The following is a 17,110-nucleotide window of genomic DNA, read 5'->3' as shown; positions in this document are numbered from 1 at the left end:
TCGCTCTCGGACCTATGTCATGAACTTTCCCATCAGAGGTCCCAACAGGAGTCCATCCTGAGCCACCTGCGTAGTGTTAACTCCCGCCTGGACACACTGACTACCTCTTCGGGACCTGCTTCCAGTCGCACGACTCCTACCCCGACAGCGTCGCTGCCCATCAATTCCATGGCATCTCTTCCCGGTCCCCGCCTCACCGCCCCGCCTCGTTTTGGCGGAGATCCCGGTCAGGCACGGGGCTTCATTAACCTGTGCACTCTGCACTTCGAACTGTTGGCACACCAGTTTTCCACCGACTGCGCCAAAGTAGCCTTCATCATGTCCCATCTCACGGGAGAGGCGCTGGCTTGGCTAAATCCTCTATGGGAGAGAGGAGACCCCCTGGTGTCCAACCTGCCAGCCTTTCTCACGGCTTTCCGGAAGGTCTTTGACGAACCAGGGCGGAGGACCTCATCCGCCTCATCTCTGCTACGCCTCTGCCAAAGAAGTCTCACCGTGGGCCAATATGCCATACGGTTCCGTACCCTTGCTTCGGAGCTTGCCTGGGATAACGACGCCCTGGTGTCCGTCTTCTGGGATGGTCTGTCCAGCCGTATTAAAGATGAACTCGCCGGTCGGGACATTCCTACCACTCTCGACGACTTTATTACACTTGTCACCCGGATTGACATCCGGTTCCAGGAGCGCACCAAAGAGGCCACCCGTGAGAGGAGGTTTCCACGCCTTGCCCCTACCTTCCAGAGACCCGTCACTTCCTCCGTTACTCCCCCCGGCGCACTCACCCGAGCCTATGCAGGTCGACCAGACCAAGATGGTCAAGACCCGTCAAGAATTACGCCGTGCCGAGGGGAACTGCTTCTACTGTGGCAGTAAGGAGCACCGGATCCGTTCCTGTCTGGAGAGGTCGGGAAACGCATGTGTCTAGGATTGCTCAGAGAGGTCGCCCTAGACAGAAATAAACCCTCTCCATCTCTAATGCTGTCGGTCTCTATCATCTGCGGGGAGAACCGTTATTTTGAACTGGCTCAACTTGACTCTGGAGCTGCCGGAAATCTCATTTCTCAGTCCCTGGTAGAGAAATACCGCATTCCCACCAAACCTCTGGCTGTATCCTTATCTGTCGCCGCCGTGGATGGGGGCCTCTTACCTCATCTCATCCAACTCATCACTGAATCCATAACTCTGCAGGTGGGAATGCTGCACTCTGAGAGCATCTTCTTCCATGTTCTGCCTGGACTCTCTCACGCACTCTTGCTAGGCCTACCTTGGCTCCAGAGACACGCACCCGTGCTTGATTGGCAGACCGGAGAAGTTCTTCGCTGGGGACAGGACTGCCATAAGACTTGTTTAGTTCCCGTTCATCCTGCTCGTCCTTCTCCTACCCCAGCCAATCTACCCGGCCTACCGGTTCCCTATTGGTCTTTTGCAGACGTCTTTAATAAAAGAGAAGCAGAGACATTACCCCCTCATAGACCATACGACTGCCCAATTGACCTGATGCCCGGCGCTACTCCTCCCCGTGGGCGTATTTACCCTTTGTCTGCTGCTGAGACCCGGTCCATGTCTGAATATATTGAGGAGAATCTGGTACGGGGATTTATCTTAACCAGATCACAGTGAAGAATAAATACCCCCTTCCGCTCATTCCTGAATTATTTGACCGTCTGAGAGGGGCTAGAATCTTCACCAAGCTGGACCTCCGTGGGGCGTATAATCGGGTCAGTATCCGTCAGGGGGATGAATGGAAGACGGTATTCAACACCCGGGACGGCCACTATGAATACCTTGTAATGCCCTTCGGTCTCTGTAACGCTCCCGCCGTCTTTCAAGAGTTGGTCAATGACATCTTCCGTGAACTTCTCTACTCCTGCGTGGTGGTGTACCTGGACGACATCTTGGTCTTCTCTCCGGATCTTCTTACTCACCGGAGGGACGTTAGTCAGGTCCTGCTCAGGCTCAGGCAGAACCACCTCCACACTAAATATGAGAAGTGCCTCTTTGAGCAGACCTCGCTTCCGTTTCTGGGCTACATAATCTCTCAGACCGGCCTACAAATGGACCCTGAGAAACTGTCTGCCATCCAGAAGTGGCCCCAACCAGAGGGGTTGAAGGCTATTCAGCGGTTCCTGGGCTTTGCCAACTACTACCGCCTCTTCATTCCGCACTTCTCTTCCCGGACTGCCCCTATCTCGGCGCTCACCCGTAAGGGCGCTAATCCCAGAGAATGGCCGCCCGAAGCAGAGGAGGCCTTCCTTTCCTTAAAACGAGTTATTTCCTCTGCCCCTGTGCTGCATCGTCCGGACGGCAACAAACAATTCTTTCTAGAAGTCGACGCTTCCTCCTCCGGAGCCGGAGCAGTACTTACCCAAAAGTCGTCTTCCGGAAGAATGGTAACCTGCGGCTTCTTCTCCAAACTCTTCTCCTCTTCTGAGCGCAATTATTCTATAGGAGACCGAGAATTGTTGGCCATTAAGCTGGCACTGGAGGAGTGGCGTTACCTGCTCGAGGGGGCTCTTCACCCGGTAATAATTTACACGGACCACAAGAACTTGGCTTACCTCCAGAGTGCCCAGAGACTTAACCCGCGCCAAGCCCGGTGGTCCTTGTTCTTCGCCCGCTTTAATTTCATTCTTCATTTTCACCCGGCTGACAAAAACATCAAAGCTGATGCCTTATCCCGATCCTTTTTGGTCTCTGATCTTTTGACGAGGAGCCTAAACACATCGTCGACCCCGCCAAAGTAATGCAGGTGGCCCCCGTGACTCTAAATCGTCTTCCACCCGGTAAGACGTTCGTAACTGTTCCTGATCGTGAGAAGGTTCTACACTGGGGACACTCGTCCAAGCTAGCTGGCCACGCTGGTCAGAAAAAGACCCTCCAGCTTATTACCCGGCATTACTGGTGGCCTACCCTGCACAAGGACGCAATAGACTTTGTTTCAGCCTGTGTGTCCTGCGCCCGCAACAAGGTTCTGAAACATCTGCCAGCCGGCCGTCTCCTTCCTCTTCCTGTACCTGCTGCCCCGTGGCAGCATATAGCTATGGACTTTATAACGGACCTCCCTGTCTCTGCCGGTTGTACGGTCATATGGGTGGTCGCTGATCGCTTTTCCAAAATGGCTCACTTTTTTCCCCTGCCGGGTCTCCCGTCTGCATCAGAGTTAGCTAAAGACATTATCCATCATGTCTTCCGTCTTCATGGTCTTCCTCTCCACATCGTATCCGACCGAGGGGTTCAGTTCACCTCTCGTTTTTGGCGAGCCATGTGTAAATTGCTGGGGGTCACCTTGGACTTTTCTTCTGCTTATCACCCACAGTCCAATGGCCAAGTAGAACGGATCAACCAAATTTTAACCAGTTACCTCCGGCACTTTGTTAATGCTCACCATTCCGACTGGGTGGATCTTTTACCGTGGGCCGAATTTTCTTACAATAATCACGAGAGCGAATCTTCCTCCAAATCCCCGTTTTTTGTAGTCTTCGGTCAGCATCCTCGGATCCCATTTCCCGTCTCCGCCTCGGTGGACAATCCGGCTGCGGAATCTCTTGTTAACGAATTTTCCTCCATTTGGAAAAGTACCAGATCCGCACTTCTTCAGTCATCCGAGCGGATGAAAAAACAGGCTGACAAAAGACGTCTGGATCCACCACAATTCCATCCTGGAGATAAGGTCTGGCTCTCGTCCAAATATGTCCGGCTCAAGATTCCTTCCTACAAGTTAGGGCCTCGGTTCATTGGCCCACTGGAAGTTATCAAACAAATCAACCCGGTGGCCTATAAATTGAAACTCCCGGCCAATTTGCGGATTCCTAACTCCTTCCATGTATCTCTATTCAAACCCGTGGTACTTAACTCTTTTTCCAAGTCTACAGGTACGCCTCCTGCTCCGGTTTCCGCTGAAAACGAGTTTGAGGTAGAGAACATTCTGGCCACCAAAAGGGTAAGAGGAAAATCCTTTTTTCTAGTGGATTGGAAGGGATTTGGTCCTGAGGAGAGAACATGGGAGCCCCGGGAGAACATCCATGCCCCTCTCATCCTTGATAAATTTCTCTCTGGCCTAAAAAAGGGGGGACCTAAAGGGGGGGGTACTGTAGCGTCGGCGTCCCTGCCTCCTGCTAGGCAGGGACGCCGTTCCCCTCACCTCTCCGCTCCGTGCCCGGCGGCTTCCTCCAACTCTGCTGGCAGCGCGCGCTGCTTCCCGGCCTCTGTGCTTAGGGCGCGCTCGCTCCCCCTCTCTTAAAGGGGCCGCGCGCGTTGTACTAAGGAGTCCCCGGCCAATGGCCGGAGGACCTCACCATATATAAGGCACCTCCTCCAAAATGGAGGTGCCCGAGCAATGTTGTTGCAAAGCCTTTCAACTCTGCTTCAGCCCTCAGGTCCCGTTACCAGATACCTGTCAGTTACCTGCCAGATCTCTGCTTGATACTTACCTTATTCCTGTCTATCTGCTTGCATTCCTGCGGTCCGACAGTCTGCCTTCCAACACCTGTCAGTCTGTCTATGGATCTGCCCGCCCGCTCACCTGGGAGCGCTCACCTGCTACCTGCCTGCTAGCCTACCTGGAGGCTCTGCCGTCACTTGCCGTGACCACCTGCCTGTCCAGAGACTCTCGCCCGCTCACCTGGGAGCGCTCACCTGCTACCTGCCTGCTAGCCTACCTGGAGGCTCTGCCGTCACTTGCCGTGACCACCTGCCTGTCCAGAGACTCTTGCCCGCTCATCTGGGAGCGCTCACCTGCTACTTGAATGCTAGCCTATCTGGAGGCTCTGCCGTCACTTGCCGTGACCACCTGCCTGTCCAGAGACTCTTGCCCGCTCACCTGGGAGCGCTCACCTGCTACCTGCCTGCTAACCTACCTGGAGGCTCTGCCGTCACTTGCCGTGACCACCTGCCTGTCCAGAGACTCTTGCCCGCTCACCTGGGAGTGCTCACCTGCTACCTGCCTGCTAGTGTTATGTTCTGCTACCAAAGCTAAGGAAAGAGAGGAGATCTGTCCCTACTATAAGACTCAGCTGAATCCCTACGATGTAACAGGGAACCTGATCCTGCGATCAGACCTGCTAAAGTCCTAATCTAGTCTGTACGAAGACCTATAGATGTGGGGAGGGAATCCCTACAAGTACTAAGGACTGGGAGGAATATGGGACACCTCCTAACAGAAATAGTAGCAGACAGACGAACAAACAAAATAGATAGAACATAGAGGTCCGTAGACCAAGCAAACTAACAGAGTCAGACACAGAGCACAGGCTAGCTAGAAAGTAGATATACAATGAAGTCCAGCAAAGCCAGAAGGGCGGAGCAGGATTAAATAGGCCAACAAGGTCATGTGACCAGCAAAGGAAAAAAAACCTAACAGCAAGGTTCTAACAGTACCCCCCCTTCTAAGAGGATCCTCCGGATCCCCTAGGACCAGGCTTATCAGGAAATCTCCTGTGAAACGCTCTGATAAGTCTGGACGCGGAAACATCATCTGACCTCACCCAAGAGTTATCCTCGGGTCCGAAACCTTTCCCGGCCACAAGATACTGCAAACTACCTCTATACCGTCTAGAGTCAAGGATGCGAGAAATTTCATATTCCCCGTCCTCCACCACCGGAGGAACAGAGGCAGAGGCGTCACCATCCGACACAACAGCTTTTTTTAACAGAGAGACATGAAAGACCGGATTAATTCTCCAGGAGGTAGGAACCTCCAACCTAACAGCAGATTGGTTGACAACCTGAAGCACCTTAAAGGGCCCTACAAACTTGGGACCCAATTTCTTAGAAGGAATCCTCAACCGCAGATTCCTAGAGGACAACCAAACCATGTCACCAACAGCGAACAAAACCTCCTGTCGTTTCCTATCAAAGTAGTCTTTAGATTTTCTGTTGGCCTCCTGAAGATTACCACGCACATCCGTCCAAACTCTTTCCAAATCACCGGAAAAATTCTCCTCCTCAGGCACGGCAGATCCCAACTTGGAGAACGACCCAAACGACGGATGTCTCCCAGAACAACAAAAAAAAGGCGAACAACCAGCAGAAGAAGATGTATGATTGTTCAGAGCAAATTCGGCAAGTGGCAGAAACTCAGACCACCCCTCTTGATTGTCTGCCACAAAACAACGCAAGAACTGCTCAACATCCTGGTTTTTCCTTTCTGTCTGGCCATTAGATTCAGGATGATATCCGGACGAAAACGACAAATGAATTCCCAACCTGTCACAAAAGGCACGCCAAAAACGAGCCACGAACTGAGGACCCCTATCAGAAACAATGTCAGTAGGAACGCCATGAAGTCTGACAATTTCCTTGACAAAGGCCTTAGCGAGAGTTTTAGCGCAGGGCAGTTTGACGAAGGGAACCAAGTGACACATCTTGCTAAAACGGTCCACGATCACCCAGATGACAGTAAAACCCTCAGAGGGGGGAAGGTCAGTTATAAAGTCCATAGCCAAATGTGTCCAAGGAGCACTGGGGACCTCCAAAGGACAAAGCAACCCCGCAGCAGGAGTATGTGAGGACTTAGATCTAGCACATATAGTACATTGGCGCACCCACTTAATGACTTCCTTCTGCCATCCAGGCCACCAAAAACTGCGACCCACCAGTCTCTTGGTCTCAGAGATTCCGGGATGACCTGCCAACCGAGATTCGTGACACTCAACAAACAAATCTCTCCTAAAGGTCTCAGGCACAAACAACCTCCCATGAGGAGTGTTAGATGGGGCATTCTCCTGAGCTTTAAGAATCTCATCTTCCAAAACGGAGTCTAAAGCAGCTATCACAACACCTTCTTGTAAAATGTTTTCCTCTTTCTCAGCACCGACTATGGGAGAAAAACTGCGAGACAAGGCATCCGCCTTAACATTCTTAGTACCAGGGATGTAAGTAACAGAGAAATTAAACCGCGAGAAAAACAGTGCCCACCTAGCCTGACGGGCATTCAGGCGCTTGGCAGCATCAAGATATATCAGATTTTTATGATCCGTAAGAACCTGAACGGGAAATTCCGCACCTTCCAAGAAGTGGCGCCAGTGTTCAAATGCGAGTTTAATAGCCAATAATTCCCGATTACCAATATCGTAATTCAGTTCAGTCTCCGAAAATTTTTTTGAAAAAAAGGCACAGGGATGTAATCCATCCCCGTTATCCTGAGACAATACTGCGCCAACCCCCACAGAGGAAGCATCAACCTCAACCAAAAACGGCCTAGTAACATCAGGCTGAATAAGGATGGGAGCAGAGGTGAACCTCTCCTTGAGATACACAAAAGCTTCAATGGCCTCAGAAGACCACTGAACCGCATCAGCACCTTTCCTGGTGAGATCAGTCAGAGGTTTGACAATACTAGAAAAATTTTTTATGAATTTTCTGTAGTAATTGGCGAAACCCAAAAACCTCTGTATCGATTTCAAACCAATAGGCCTAGGCCATTCCTGCACAGCCTGAACCTTAACCGGATCCATCTCAAAACCTTTGCTGGAGATAATGTAGCCCAAAAAACTAATTCTCTGTACAGCGAACTCACATTTCTCCAGCTTAGCAAAAAGCGAATTGTCCATTAATAACTGTAATACCTCACGCACGCTCCGCCAATGAGACTCCAGATCTGGCGAATAAATCAAAATGTCATCCAAATACACAACCACATTTTTACCGATCAAAGGTCTAAGGATGTCATTAATCAGATTCTGAAAAAATGCAGGAGCATTAGTAAGACCAAAAGGCATAACCAGATTCTCAAAATGACCCACAGGAGTGTTAAAAGCAGTCTTCCATTCATCACCCTCCTTCATGCGCAACAGATTGTATGCCCCCTTAAGGTCAATTTTAGAGAACCACTTGGCCCCCAATAACTGGTTAAACAGATCAGGAATCAATGGCAGTGGGTAAGGATTGCGTACCGTAATTTTGTTAATCTCACGAAAATCCAGACAAGGACGTAAACCGCCGTCCTTTTTTTTTTACAAAAAAAAATCCAACCGCCACAGGAGACTTAGAGGGCCTAATGTGACCGGCGGCCAAACTTGTCTGTATGTATTCCTCCAAAGCCTTCCTCTCAGGAATAGTAAGGTTAAATAAACGACTTTTAGGAAGAGTCGCTCCAGGGACAAATTCAATAGAACAATCATAGTCTCTATGGGGAGGCAAAACCTGCAATTCCTTCTCAGAAAAAACTCTCTAAAAATCCTGAATAGGAACAGGCAATTCTCCCCTATCCAAAGCTGCAATACGCCCATTACAACACTTGTCATAACATTTATGGCTCCAGGATTTAATTTCACTGGTAGACCAATCCAGTACAGGATTGTGAAATTTTAACCAGGGCAAACCCAATATTACTGGAGAAGGCAAGTTATTCAACACTACCAAATCCAATTTCTCATGGTGAACACCATTAATAGTGAGAGGAAATTCACTGACCTTGAGAGTAATATTCTTCAAAGGGGAGCCATCCACAGAAACCACAGCAATGGGGGATGATAAAGGTTCAGGTTTTAAATTGAGTTTTTCCACGAATCCCCCATCAATTACATTCAGTGTAGACCCGCAATCAACAAACACCCGAAATTCCATTAATTTTTCCTGAGCAATCGTGGAAGCAGCTAAAAATATACCCTTGGAATTTAAACAGGCAATACGGCGTGACTGACCATTTTTTTTTCTTTCTTCATACGAAGCTCACAGCCTTTAATCAAATGACCAGATTTTCCGCAATAGAAACACAAGCCTTCCGAAAAACGACGGTCTTTTTCTTGAGAGCGAGGTGCCACCGATCCAATCTCCATCGGTTCACCACTGTTAGTACATACATTCTCATAACCAGAAACTGACATAGCAGAGGATTTGCTCTCATTAACCCTTGCACGCAGTCTTCTATCCACCCGTATAGCTAATTGCATAGCCTGTTGCAAATCCTCAGGTGTAGGATAAGCAATTAGCAGGTCTTTAACCCTTTCACTGAGCCCAGCAAGAAATAGACTTTTCAGAGCAGAATCGTTCCACCCTGTTTGAGTGGACCAACGACGAAAATGAGTACAATATTTTTCGACATTACCTGATCCTTGTTTTAAACGTCTCAACTCAGTCTCAGCTGATGCCACACGGTCAGGATCATCATATAATAGTCCTAAAGCAGAAAAAAAAACTATCCACTGATCTGAAGCATGTATCACTAGGTTGCAAAGAAAAGGCCCACTCCTGAGGCTCTTTGCGCAAAAGTGACATTATGAACCCTACGCGCTGGGATTCATCCCCAGAGGACTTGGGTCTCAAACGAAAATACAATAAGCAAGCATTTTTAAATGAAAGAAATTCTCGATGTTCACCAAAAAATAAATCCGGCAAACATACCTTAGGCTCCAAGAAATATGCTCCAGGACAGTTACTCACGTGCTGACGGAGCTCGGCCACTTCCAGAGAGAGTCCCTGCAGGTGTTTAGCCAAATCCTGAACCGACACCATGATGGACCAAAAAAAAAAAAAAAAAAAAAAAATCTTTCCTTAGAGAATTTGCAGGCTGGACTTACTGTTATGTTCTGCTACCAAAGCTAAGGAAAGAGAGGAGATCTGTCCCTACTATAAGACTCAGCTGAATCCCTACGATGTAACAGGGAACCTGATCCTGCGATCAGACCTGCTAAAGTCCTAATCTAGTCTGTACGAAGACCTATAGATGTGGGGAGGGAATCCCTACAAGTACTAAGGACTGGGAGGAATATGGGACACCTCCTAACAGAAATAGTAGCAGACAGACGAACAAACAAAATAGATAGAACATAGAGGTCCGTAGACCAAGCAAACTAACAGAGTCAGACACAGAGCACAGGCTAGCTAGAAAGTAGATATACAATGAAGTCCAGCAAAGCCAGAAGGGCGGAGCAGGATTAAATAGGCCAACAAGGTCATGTGACCAGCAAAGGAAAAAAAACCTAACAGCAAGGTTCTAACAGCTAGCCTATCTGGAGGCTCTGCCGTCACTTGCCGTGACCACCTGCCTGTCCAGAGACTCTTGCCCGCTCACCTGGTAGCGCTCACCTGCTACTTGACTGCTAGCCTATCTGGAGGCTCTGCCGTCACTTGCCGTGACCACCTGCCTGTCCAGAGACTCTTGCCCGCTCACCTGGGAGCGCTCACCTGCTACCTGCCTGCTAGCCTACCTGGAGGCTCTGCCGTCACTTGCCGTGACCACCTGCCTGTCCAGAGACTCTTGCCCGCTCACCTGGGAGCGCTCACCTGCTACCTGCCTGCTAGCCTACCTGGAGGCTCTGCCGTCACTTGCCGTGACCACCTGCCTGTCCAGAGACTCTTGCCCGCTCACCTGGGAACGCTCACCTGCTACCAGCCTGCTAGCCTATCTAGAGACTCTTTCCCTGCTGTCACTTGCCGTGACCACCTGCCTGTCAAGAGACTGTCCCCGTCACTTGCCGTGACCTCCTGCCCTTCTACCCAGAGACTGTCCCTGTCACCTGCCGTGACTACCTGCCCTTCTACCCAGAGACTGTCCCTGTCACTTGCCGTGACTACCTGCCCGCCTTCCCTGGGAGCCACCCGCTTCCTTACAAGGACTGCCCCTTTGTATAGTTGCTCTGAGGTTCCACCTCCCAGACCCGTTACACCATCCATCACACTGATCGTACAAGTTCTTAACAGAACTGACAATTTACATTGTCTCAATAGACCCTTCACAGCCATGTGGCTACTGAGAAAGGGACTCATGGCGCGTCCAATCATTTACATACACATTCTCACCTGCTTGTTTTCCTTCAGGCTCAATCCTTCTCTTTGATTGACAGCTCAGAAAAGGTCAGAAATTGATGGAAAACAAGCAGGTGGGAAGATGCATTTAAATGTTTGGCTGTGCCATGATGCACCGAGCGCCTGTGCTTTGCTTTAACAGTCATTCTCTGCTGACAATCACGTGACCCGTCACCATTGTCCATACACCATTGAATAATCCTCTATCCAAGACACATCTGTATGCTGCTATGTCCAACTAAAGAACCTTACCCAATGCCCCCAAAATAATGGGAAAACAAAATACAAAAATTTTTAGAAAGAGGTTTGTGGGTCTGGTCCCCTTCTTTTACATCCCTTAAAAAGCCCCTTAGGCAATCCTTATATATTATATAATTATAAATATAGGAAACAGACCAGTGGCTGGACTGTGCATTACCATCTGTACCAAGATCACAACAAATGGATGTATGAATGTGTAGTGTCGGCAATCCTTATATATTATATAATTATAAATATAGGAAACAGACCAGTGGCTGGACTGTGCATTACCATCTGTACCAAGATCACAACAAATGGATGTATGAATGTGTAGTGTCGGCGTCTCTGCCTTCTGCCCGGCAGAGACATCAAGCCCCTCGCCGCCGCGGTCCTGGTCCGGCGTCCTCCGACTCCCTCGCTGCATCGGCCTGGGGTGTGTGCACCGAGTGCAGATCCCCAGGCAAGGGTACTTAGGGCGCGCGCGCACTCCCTCCCTTGTAAAGGGGCTGCGTGCCATCCTAAAAAGTCCCTGGCCAAAGGACAGAGGACTGCCCCTATTTAAGGCACCTCCTCCAAAACGGAAGTGCCTGTGCAAAGTTGTTGTTTTGTGCTCTAAACACTTCTCCAGCCCTCAGGTCCCAGTGCTGTCCGCCAGCCTGTCTAACAGCTGTGCCCGCCAGCCTGTCTAACAGCTGTGTCTATTTGTCAGTCTGCCAGCCAAGCCGGCCTGCCTACCTGCATCACCTGTCTGTCTACCTGCCGTGCTCATCTGCCTTGCCTGTCGGTTTCAGCCACCAGTCCCGTGAGTCGCCTGCTCTCACACGAGGTCGGTCCCAGAGTGGCACCTGGTCCACCTTCCCGATCCCTTCTTGGTTCGCGGAGTCGATTAACCCGCCGTGTAGCCAGGGTCGGTCCGGGTAGGCACTTAGTTACGCCCCTCTGATCCCTCCTTGTATCACAGCACAGAGGTTCCACCACCCGGACCCGTAACAGTTTGCACATGCCGTAGAATCTGGTGGCTCCCAGGCTCCTTCGCTCTCAGACCTGTACCAAGGAGCCTGCACTTTGAGCTCTTGGCTCATCAGTTCACTTCTGACTGGACTAAAGTGGAATTTATCATGTCTCATCTCACCAGAGAGGCATTTTCGTGGCTCAACCCCCTATGGGAGAGAGGGGATACCCTGGTGCCGTATCTTCAGACTTTCCTTGCGGCCTTCCGCAGGGTTTTTGATGAACCCGGCCGCACATAATCTTGTCCTGAGAGACCGGGAAGCTCCAGTGCCTAGGATCGCTTGGAAAGGTCGTCCTGGGCAAAAATTCTTCCTCTCCAGCCCTGACTCTGTTGGTATCGATAACCTGCGGGAAGATGCACTTCTTCGAGACTGCCTATCTGGATTCCGGTGCCACTGGGAATCTCATCCAACAGGCTCTTGTGGAACGGTTTCAGATCCCTACTCAACGTCTTTTGGATCCGTTAGCAGTTTCCTCTGTGGATGGGAATCTTCTTTCACAGTCCATCTTGTTTGTCACTGAGCCTGTAGTTCTTCAGGTGGGAATGCTACACTTGGAGAAAATTTCCTTCTATGTGCTGTCCGGCCTCTCTCACCCTTTCGTGCTAGGACTGCCTTGGCTACACACACACAAGCCAGTCTTGAATTGAAGCTCGGGTGAGGTGCTCCGCCGGGGACAGGAGTGTCATAAGACCTGCTTAGTTCCTATCCATCCTGCTCGACCTCTGTCCACTTCAGCTAACCTACCTGGCTTGCCGGCACCTTTCTGGTCATATGCGGATGTCTTTGACAAGAAGGAGGCTGAGACACTACCTCCTCATAGGCCGTATGACTGTGCCATCGACCTCATCCCTGGTGCTTTACCTCCTCGTGGTTGAATCTACCCTCTGTCACTGGCTGAGACCCGTGCCAAGTCTAAGTACATTGAAGAGAATCTTGCTAGGGGATTTATCCAGAAATCCACCTCTCTGGCTGGAGCAGGATTCTTCTTCGTCAAGAAGGACGGCTCTCTTCGCCCTTGTATCAACTATAGGGGTCTAAATCAGATTACAATCAAAAATAAATATCCCTTGCCTTTCATCTCGGAGTTGTTTGACTGTCTAAAAGGTGCGAAGGTCTTCACTAAACTCGATCTTCGTGGTGCGTACAATCTGATCCGGATTCGCCAGGGAGACGAGTGGAAGACGTCATTCAACACTCGAGATGGCCACTACGAGTACCGCATGATGCCCTTTGGACTCTGCAACACGTTAGCTGTCTTCCAGGAGCTGGTGAACGGCATCTTCCGAGATCTCCTATACTCATGCTTGGTAGTGTACCTGGACGATATCCTGGTGATCCCCTGATTTGCCTTCTCATCGGAGAGATGTTCAACAGGTATTGCAGAGGCTCAGGAAGAATCGTCTGTATGCCAAGTTCAAGAAATGCGTCTTTAAACAGACTTCTCTTCCATTTCTGGGATACATAATCTCAGAGACCGGACTTAGGATGGATCCCGAAAAAGTGTCTGCTGTCCTAAAATGGCCCCAGCCTAAGGGGCTGAAGGCTATTCAATGGTTTCTGGGATTCGCTAATTATTACCGCCTCTTCATTCTTCATTTCTCTTCCCGGACTGCTCCCATCTCTGCCCTGACCCGCAAAGGGGCTAATCCCACGGAATGGACTCCCGAGGCAGAAAGTGCCTTCCTGTCCTTGAAGCAAGCTTTCTCTTCTGCTCCGATGCTACATCGTCCTGACTGTAACAAACAGTTCTTCCTGGAGGTTGATGCCTCTTCCTCAGGGGCCGGAGCAGTACTCACCCAGAAATCATCATCCGGGCGACTGGTGACCTGTGGCTTCTTTTCTAAGCTCTTCTCCCCTTCCGAGTGCAATTGCTCCATTGGAAATCGGGAGCTGCTTGCCATCAAATTAGCACTGGAGGAGTGGCGGTTCTTACTAGAAGGGGCTCTGCATTCAGTGGTCGTCTATACGGACCATAAGAATCTTGCCTACTTGCAGTCTGCTCAAAGACTAAATCCTAGTCAGGCCAAATGGTCTCTATTTTTTGCTCGCTTCAACTTCACTCTCCATTATCGCCCGGCAGACAAGAATATTAAGGCTGACACACTCTCCCGCTCATTCCTGTCTTCCGATCAAGAGGAGAAGCCTAACACATCATTGACCCCTCCAGAATAATGACTGTTGCCCCGTTGGACCTGTCTCATCTTCCTCCTGGTAAGACCTTTGTGGTAGCTCCGGAAAGGAGGAGGGTCTTAATCTGGGGTCATTCGTTCAAACTGGCTGGACATGCCGGTCAAAGGAAGGCGCTTCTGTTAATTTCCCGACATTATTGGTGGCCGACTCTGCGCAAGGATGTTGCAGATTTTGTCTCCGCTTGCTCTTCCTTTGCCCGCAATAAGACATGTAGGCAACTTCTGACTGGTCAGCTTCTTCCTCTACCTGTGCCTTCTGCTCCCTGGCAACACATCGCTATGGATTTCATCACGGATCTTCTTGTATTGGTCGGTTGTACTGTCATATGAGTGGTAGCTGACCGCTTCTCCAAGATGGCTCACTTAATTCCCCTGTCAGATCTTCACTCTGTGCCTGTGCTGGCTAAAGATTTCATCGTCACATGTTCCGTCTCCACGGCCTACCTCTTCATATTGTCTCGGATAGAGGAGTTCAGTTTACTTCACGCTTTTGGAGAGCCATGTGCAAGCTGCTGGATGTCGCATTGGATTTCTCTTCGGCCTATCATCCTCAGTCCAATGACCAGGTGGAACATATCAATCAGATCCTCACTAGTTTCCTTCGGCACTTTGTCAACGCTCATCATAGCGATTGGGTAGAACTTCTGCCTTGGGCCGAGTTTTCTTACAACAACCATGTGAGTGAGTCCTCAGCCAAGTCTCCGTTCTTTGTGGTGTACGGTCAGCATCCCAATATTCCGTTTCCTGTTTCTACTTCTGTGGACAATACAGCTGCGGAGTCTCTCGTCAGAGACTTTTTGGTGATTTGGGAAGACACTAAATCTGCGCTGCTACAGTCCTCGGAGCGGATGAAGAAACATGCTGATAAGGGACATTGGGATCCACCTCTATTTCGTCTGGGAGACAAGGTCTGGCTTTTCTCCAAATATCTCCGTCTCAAGATACCATCATACAAGTTGGGCCCGCGGTTCATCGGTCCTTTCGAAATTCTGAGCCAAATAAATCCAGTGGCGTACAAGCTGAAACTCCCTGCCTCCTTACGGATCCCCAATTCCTTTCATGTGTCTCTCCTCAAGCCTGTTGTCCTTAATCCTTTCTCTGACGATCCAGGTACCACTCCAGCTCCAGTCTCCCCTGAAGACGTCTTTGAGGTAGAGAACATTTTGGCCTACAAGAGGGTAAGAGGAAAGACTTTCTTTCTTATGGATTGGAAGGGGTTTGGTCCTGAGGAGAGGTCATGGGAGCCCAGGGAGAACATTCATGCTTCTCTTCTTCTAGAAAAATTTCTTGCAGGCTTGAAGAAGGGGGAGTGTAAAGGAGGGGGGGGGGGTACTGTAGCGTCAGCATCTCTGCCTCCTGCCCGGCAGAGACGCCGATCGCCTCACCGCTGCGGTCCCGGTCCAGCGTACTCTGGCTCCCTCGCTGCATCTGCCCGGAGTGCGCACACCATCTTAAAAAGTCCTTGGCCAATGGTTGGAGGACTGCCCCTGTTTTGTTTTCTAAACACTTCTCCAGCCCTCAGGTCCCAGTGCTGTCAGCCAACCTGTCTATCAGCCGTGCCCACCATCCTGTCAATCAGCCATGCCCACCAGCTTGTCTATCAGCCGTGCCCGCCAGTCTGTCTACCAGCCGTGTCCACTTGTCAGTATGCCAACCAAGCCTGCCTGCCTGCCTGCCTACCTGCATCACCTGTCTGTCTACCTGCCGTGCTCATCTGCCGTGCCTGTCGGTTTCAGCCACCAGTCCCGTGAGTCGCCTGCTCTCACACGAGGTCGGTCCCAGAGTGGCACCTGTTCCACCTTCCCGGTTCCTCCTTGGTTCGCGGAGTCGATTAAGCCGCCGCGTAGCAGGGTTGGTCCGGGTAGGCACTTAGTTAAGCCCCTCTGGTCCCTCCTTGTATCACAGCACAGAGGTTCCACCACCCGGACCCGTAACATAATGTAGCCGAAAGTGCAGTGTGAGTCGAGTGTTACACATCCGACTTTCATGGTCGAAGTACTAGCCGCGATGTCTGGACCGGCCATGGGTCACCTGATCTGAACTCAAAACAGCCTCATAAGTTGGTCAGTCCGGACATCGCAGTCGGTACTTAGACCGTAAAAGTCGGATGTGTGAAACCAGCGTGAATTATACTCAAACAGTGAATTTACCCCCATTCGTCAGCATCTTGGCAACTTTTTTTTACTGGAGTAAAAATAAAATAACTTTTACGAGCAGCCTTTTTTAAGTTAAAATTTGTGTCTTCTTTTTTGTTCAGCAATGTAAGCGTAGTTTTACTCATCCAAAAGTTTTAGCCTAATTGAAGATTATTTTTTAAAATGTAATTACATTCTTTGCTCAATTTTGCTCCAGTATCCAGAGTAAAAAAAAAAATCTATCTGCTTTTTATTTTTGCACAGTTGAAGATTACCATGCAACATTTTAGAGGATCATGCGATTTTTTTCCTCTCAAAAGGTGCGAAAAAAAAAAATTTGATACATAGATGCATGCATGAAATAGCAAGTCCTGGACACAGAGCTGCACCTTGAGCAGTCTATACTGGAATGGTTAACACTACAGTATAGTACAGTTAAACAAATAAAAAGTTTACAACTGTGCCTTAGAATCATAGAATGGTAGAGTTGGAAGGGACCTCCTGGGTCATCTGGTCCAACCCCCTGCTCAAAGCAGGATTCACTAAATCATCTCAGACAGATGTCTGTCCAGCCTCTGTTTGAAGGCGTCCATTGAAGGGGAACTCACCACCTCTCGTGGCAGCCTGTTCCACTCATTAATCACCCTAACTGTCAAAAAGTTTTTTCTAATATCTAATCCGTGTCTCCTCCCCTTCAGTTTCATCCCATTGCTTCTAGTCTTTCCTTGTGAAAATGAGAATAAAGATGATCCTTCTACAATGTGACAGCCCTTGTGATATTTGTAGA

The sequence above is a fragment of the Phyllobates terribilis genome, unplaced genomic scaffold, assembly GCF_046119375.1.
Source record: "Phyllobates terribilis strain yellow unplaced genomic scaffold, ASM4611937v1 Scaffold_4__5_contigs__length_816908805, whole genome shotgun sequence".
Taxonomy (NCBI): Eukaryota; Metazoa; Chordata; class Amphibia; order Anura; family Dendrobatidae; genus Phyllobates; species Phyllobates terribilis.
This window is presented reverse-complemented; position numbering follows the sequence as displayed.